Source organism: Erpetoichthys calabaricus (assembly GCF_900747795.2).
Source record: "Erpetoichthys calabaricus chromosome 1 unlocalized genomic scaffold, fErpCal1.3 SUPER_1_unloc_22, whole genome shotgun sequence".
In the NCBI taxonomy this organism is placed as follows: domain Eukaryota; kingdom Metazoa; phylum Chordata; class Cladistia; order Polypteriformes; family Polypteridae; genus Erpetoichthys; species Erpetoichthys calabaricus.
In genome coordinates this window covers 1,515,627-1,522,582 of record NW_026261588.1, presented here as the reverse complement: position 1 = coordinate 1,522,582, position 6,956 = coordinate 1,515,627, and the positions used below count along the sequence as shown (strand labels likewise).

The 6,956-nt window shown below is 41.3% G+C and overlaps 1 long non-coding RNA gene across 1 annotated transcript in view; it reads left to right on the top strand.

Annotated features, from left to right (window-relative positions):
- The first annotated feature begins 491 nt into the window (after positions 1–491).
- The window catches only part of LOC127526364 (uncharacterized), a 220,310-nt gene continuing 213,845 nt past the window's right edge, over positions 492–6,956 (top strand). Inside the window, exon 1 of the long non-coding RNA XR_007933959.1 lies at positions 492–610. This is a non-coding gene — a long non-coding RNA (uncharacterized LOC127526364). The remainder of the gene's footprint in view (positions 611–6,956) is intronic.

The window sequence follows — 6,956 nt, the reverse complement described above, 5'->3', positions numbered from 1 at the left end:
CACCTGAACAGACATCACAATCAGGAAATACGATGAGCTGAATCAAATTTAGGATCTGAGTGGACAGTCACAGCATTGTCTGGGATTAGTGACACGACTTGACACAAAGAACTTTCACGTGTTTGAAATCAACAAGCTGAGGTTTATCTAAACACACAGATATCAAGTGTCAGGTCTGTGTTAATGATCACTTAAAGACACTTGTGTTCAAATCCTCACTGAAACGTTCATTACAAAGAAATAAAATATCAAAAGACACGACTGAGCGCATACCTCTGTATTGTGTCGTTAGATTTGTAAAAGTCTTACCAAGATAACTGAACACTTTCTGAGCCATTGTGCTCTACAACAACCAGCAGCCATTTGACAAATGAAAGAGAAAGAAAGAAAACCTGAACAATTTGTGATGTGACTATCAAAAGGAATAAATGTGGTGACAGGCAGACAATTACTGACATACAAATGTAATTTCTTTATTAAAGGTTTTAGTTTCTCTGTTTTTGTAGAATTGAGCACAATGCTGTTCTCTGAAGTATTAATTGTGTTCTGTATGAGGTGAGCAGCTGCGGCTAATGAGACTTCACAAATATTAACAAATGTCAGTCTAAAGGTGCAAATCCTACATTTAATTGTGGACATCAAACCTCATTTGACCTTCTCAGTCGTCCATTTCAGTTCCTCACAGTCACCTCAGTGTCATTTAGTGAGCCAGCAGTGTGAGGAGTGAAGGCCGACTGCTCCGTCTGCACTCGTCTGTCATCTGCTTCCTTATTGAGGAGGAGTGCGGATTAAAGTGCAGGAATAGGAAACATTAACTTCACAATAAAATGAAGAGTTTAGTTTGATATAAAAGTAAAACAATAAAGGAACATTTCATAGAATTTGACTCTCAAACAAATGTCGGCTGGCATCTGAGCTCAGCTGTGCAGTTTTTAGTTGTGAAATCTGAAAGTCTGTGCAAATTATATATTAAAAGATTTTTATATTTCCAGATATTAGGATTAAAATCAGCACAAAATTTAATTTATATTGAAATAAATAATTCTTACCCATAATAATGGAAACAGCAATAATCATTTTACATTTTACTGAAGTGTTTCTATGAATTGCCAGGAGTCTCCTACATTTACAGTGCTGTTTATTACACATTCAAATAAGAAGAAGACTTATGAAAATAACTATGGTGAAATAAGTAATAATCGTAAACAGTGTACACTCTACACGAATAAAGTACAATTTAACAAAAACAGCCTTCAAAAAAACAGCAAATAAGAAATGATTGTATGGTTAAGAAATATGTCAGAGTTTTGTACTGTTAATATGACAATGAGGAATAATGTACAAATAATTAAAAACATCTAATCTCAGATAATTAAATTTTTTATTTTCTTTAACATTTACAGTAAATTGAGCACTGAAGAAGCTGGACTAAATATTTTACAACTCAGGATGATTTTCAGTGCTTTTCGGAACCAGGAATACATAAAAGCATAAAGAATTGGATTAACTGCATAATTCACTTCACTGACCAACACAAAGGCATTCCTGATGAGACGTGTGATTATGTTACTGCCATCATCAAAATAATTGTACACATAAAGAGGCAGCCAGCAGATAATAAAAGCCCCCACGACTACTCCTAATGTTTTTGCGGCTTTTCTTTCAGACGGTTTTGATATTTTTCTGTCACTCACCTCCTCAGTTTGCCTCTTTTCTATCATACAGTTGATGGCTCTTGAGTGGCTTCTTGCCACTACAAATATTCTGATATAGAAAACAATCATCAGTGAATAAGGAATAAAAAAAGTTACAAGTAAAATAAAAATGCCCATTTCATAAGAAGTGAATGCTAAACAAGTTCCTTCACATATCTCTGTTACAATATCACTAAACCCTAAAAATACGAGTGTAATGAAAAGTGCAAACAGCCACACTACAGAAATGCTGATCTTTGCGACAGTCAAAGTTATTTTTGAGCTGTAAAAGAAAGGATGGCAGACAGCAATGTAGCGATCAATGGATATTAAAGCAACATTATATACAAGTACAGTATTCAGAATATTCACAAGTCCATGATACAAATAACAATAAATAACTGCAAAGTACCAGCAAAGTTCAATAAGGAGAACCAAAGAAAAGGGCAACACAAAGACACCTGCTAAGAAATCGGCCGCTGCGAGTGAAAGGATCAGAAGATTAGTCGGCGTGTGCAGCTGAACAAAATGAGGAATAGAAATGATGACAAGAAGATTTCCAAAGACTGTTGTGAAAAGTAACAGAGACGAGAAAGTGTAATAAGGTCCATAAACTTCAGTTTTAAAAATCAGTTTGTAACAAGATGTATTACTGTGAGGATAACAACGGCCAACTTTCACTCCATTCCACTCCATGTCTGTCCCTGACTGAGCCGTCCTGCCTGCACACTGAGATGTTTATACACTGAGGCCCTGTGACTGCCATATTCTCTCTGCTGACGTAATTCACATGAGGCGTCTCTCTGCTGTGTGTGCTTCACAAATTCTCTCAGGATGTTTGTTTGTTCATTTCAGTTCTTACTCACTAATGAGTTCATCAAATCTCAGATGTCTTCATTATATTTGTTTGTCAGGAGCTGCTCAGGGCTGCGGTGGTCTCTCCTCACAGCTCCACAGTGGTCCAGCTGCTGGCTCTCTGCAGTTTCCTTCTTCTCCCTCTGTCTGCTGTTTTTGTTTTTTTGTTCTCAGTCACTTTGACTTTCTTTCCTCATCACAGTGAGCAGCACATTAAATCAGCAGGTTCAGGTGAGCTGAGGTTGTGCCCAGTGGTGGTCTGACACTCCATGCTGTGCTGTGCTGCTCAGAGCCCCTCTGACTCCTCCATGGAGTGTGCTGGACCACCCTGTGCTCATGAGAGGCCTTCACACACACACAGACACACACACACACACACATACAGTGTACAGTAACAGCTGTGTGTTTTTGTCTTTTCCGGACCCTCACATTAAATTCCAAACAGTATTCCCCCCGTTGCTCTCTGTCAGTCTGATGTTGTGCTGATTGTCTTTGTCTGATTTACTGGATGTCTTTCTTTTCTTAAATCCTCAAACACACAACATGCATTTCTCTGTGGCAGTGGCAGGTAAACTCTCAGAATTCCAAGGCAGCAGCGCTAACTGATGTGTTTTTTTATTTTGAAGACATTTGCTGTGTCACTGAGTTGTGTCGTGTTGTTGTCATTCCCTCCTCATCATCACAGACAGTGAAGTGGTCCTCACACACAAGACTTCATACGGGACACACTGGTGGTCTGTTAATACAAATTTCATGTGAGGTCCCCTCGTCTCTCCTTGTATCACTAAAGCATCTTGTAGTGTCACTTGTCACATATTTATGTCATATAGACCGCATTGTGCAATGCATTTTGGGGGACAGCAGGTCAGCAGGCTTTACATCGTATATTAGCTCTGCACAAGGAGCCCACCCATCGTCTGACACTCGCATATCTTCACAAGAAGTAAAATGTTAGGTTTGAATACACAATGGCAGGTCTGAAACGTCAAATTACTGATGAGGAGACAGACTTGGGTGTTATAATGGACTCATTCAGAAGCCATTAAGACAGTTAAGAGAATGTCAGGTTATATAGCGCCCTGATGCGTACAGCAGATTTCCCAACTGTCAGTCCACTGATCAGCATCAGTCAGTAAGTCAGTCATTTTCCAACACACTAACATCCTAACACAGGGTCACGGGGGTCTGCTGCAGCCAATCCCAGCCAACACAGGGGGCAAGGCAGGAACAAATCCTGGGCAGGATGCCAGCCCACCGCAGGGCACACACACAAACACACACCAAGCACACACCAGGGACAATTTAGGATTGCCAATGCACCTAACCTGCATGTCTTTGGACTGTGGGAGGAAACCCATGGAGACACAGAGAGAACATGCAAACTCCACGCAGGGAGGACCCGGGAAGTGAACCCAGGTCTCCTTACTGCGAGGCAGCAGCGCTACCACTGCTCCACCATGCCGCCCCAGATCAGCATCAGTCCATACGTAATTTTTCCTGTCCACAAAACAGCAGGTTAGCCCATTATATCCACTTTAACTCTTTTAGGGCGGATGTCGACTTTTGTCGACAGGAGGGGTTGAGGGCGACAAAACTCACTGTCACATCACAGGCATTCTTTCTGTGCTTGGAGGAATGCTGGACTCATTGACTCTGCGTGAGTTGTAAAATGTAAACAAATGTAAACAAAGGCAAGATGGCATCGACATGTCACAAGGGAGATAATCGAGTGCATCAGGCGATCGAGTAAGATAGTGAAAAGCCGGCATCAGTTGATCGGACACCAGCTGAAGCCACCCCAGCTGATCGGCTGCCAGCTGAGCGCATTCACACAGCCGATGCACCTACGACAAGGTTCACGTGGGAGGAATACACAGACATTGATCTGTGGGAGCTGAACAGGCTACCGGACTTCACAAGACGGCATGGCTTGCTGTTGGACACAACAGATCACCAGCCGCTGGACTACTTCAGGCTGCTCTCTCCTGATACTGCTTTTCAGCTACTGTCAGACGAGACAAACAGGTAGGCAGAGAAATTTTTTGAATCGCGGGCTGCGCTTGCATCGCATTCTTGTTCTTCAAAGTGGAAACCCACAACAAAAGTACGAGATGAAGGGCATTGTGGCCTTACAAACAGAGATGGGACAGGACTGGTGATATAACTTCAGGGAGCATTGGTCCAAACGTGCTTTGTCCCCTGGTGGCTTTGGACTGGTTATGTCGCGTGATGATAGGTACGTGATGCTGTAAAGTTTTATTCACGTCTGTGATAACCAGTAGCAAAGCCCAAGGGGTGAGCCAGGCTATAACCCCATGTATAAAGTTCAGCCCCTGCTTGACATTGTGGAACCAACATAGAAACAACTTGATCAGCCTGGCCGTGATTTGTCTGTGCATGAATCTATGATAACATACAAGGGACGCCAGTATATGCCAGACAAGCCCACAAAGTATGGCATAAAGGATTTTGTACTGGCAGAAGCAAACACTGGTTTCTGTCTGAAAGTAATTACATATACAGGAAAGTATTCCTTTTAAAGAGAGAACTGTCCCTTGACAAGTCAGGTTGTGCTGGAGCTGCTTCAGGGCTATGAACATTTGGGTCATGTTGTGTACATTTGGACAATTTTTATACATGCCCAGAATTGTTCATGGAGCTACAGAGCAGAGGAGTTGGAGCTTGTGGCACAGTGAGGGTGAACAGGAGACACAGGCTGAACATGAAAAGAGGTGACAATGCGGTTTTCATGCGGGCAGATAACTTGGTGGCAGTGGCATGGCACGATGTCAAACGGGTGACTTGTCTCACTACAGTACACACTAACAATATATGTGAGAAAGTGCAGCAACAGACAATTGAAAAGGAGCCACCAAAGCAACACGTATTGTCAGCAGTGCAATGTGGCAATGACTGAAATTGGCTGCTTTGAGCGAAATCAGACTTTGCTGTGTAACATGTATGTGATATGTGTGAGAAATCATAGAGTATGCAGGCTCATACAACATGCAAGACAGTGACATTTCTCAAAAGTAAATATTTTTTATTGCTTTGATATGTTAAACAATTGCTTTGTGTCCATTTTTAAAAAAGTGAGTTTTTGGAAAAATATTCAGCCCTGGGATAAAAGAAACAAAAAAAAAAATTAGCCCTAAAAGAGTTAATTAAAGTTTCTGTGTGTTCTGTTCATCCAGTTGCTTTTTCTCTGCCTTTCCAACAGATGGCACTTCGTAACCCTTGTTAGTGGTAAAATACATTGCATTTGTTATTGTAATAGATGGTGTATAACAAACATTAATACTGCTTGTACAAATCCTGTACTAAATGGCGTATCACAGAGACATAGCAATGGGGCAGACACACAGCACTGCAAACATTAACACTGAATAAATCAGGCAGAGAGTAGAAATCAGCTTATCCACCTTAATAAAAGGACAAAGTCTGTGTGTCTGTATGCCCATCTTGTTGCCATGTATCTATCATTCCAACATATGGTGCTTCACAAGCATTTGTAGTAATTCAATTCATCACATTTGTCATTCCAACAGATGGTTGTACCAAATGGCATACTGTATAACAGAGACATATGGAATGTCTGTCTCTGTTTCTGTGTATCTCTGTATCTGTCAGGTTGCTCTATTTCTGTTATAAGACATTTGGTATGGGATTCATAAAAGTAGTGCTAATGATTGTGATGTACCATCTGTTGAAATGATAAATGCAGTGAACCTTCTTGCTACCTGAATTACAAAACCACATTCCAATAGATGGTGTACTGCCAATGTTAACACCTAATATGTCAAACAGAGAGTTACTGGTAGATGGACAGAAACAGGCAGCTGTATTTCAAAAGCAATAAGCTTCAATTTGAGAAAAGGATCAAATGCATAAACGTATGATGGCACAGCGTGAAAAACCCAAAGCTAAGGAAGTCAGGGGCAAAAGAAATCAAGATGCACCAGACCAGGAATGATGAATTGCCTGAGGATACGAATGTGCAAATTATTAAGGACGTCTGGGCACACACAATACTCAGGCAGTAGAAACACCAGAGGAACATGGAGAGTGAAATCATAAGAATACCACGGCCATTGTAGCAGTGCGGGCCCAGGAGACACCAAAAACAACCAGAGCCAAACCACAGTGCGATGTTCAGAGTCAAAGGGTGTGAATTTAAAGGGACAGGGGAGCCTCAAATCTTATTACAACTCATGAGATGGATCAGTCATAGAGGATGGCAAGAGTGAGGGGCCTTGTCAACGATGACTGGTTATGGAGCAGGTCCTTAGAAGAGTCTGAACTCTTTGGGATGAGCCGCAGCTGCTTTGACTCTTTGCCTTCATTTGTGTATTTGATGCACCAATTAACTCAGAAGAACTGTTTGTGAAATACAGGAGAAGGTTGTGT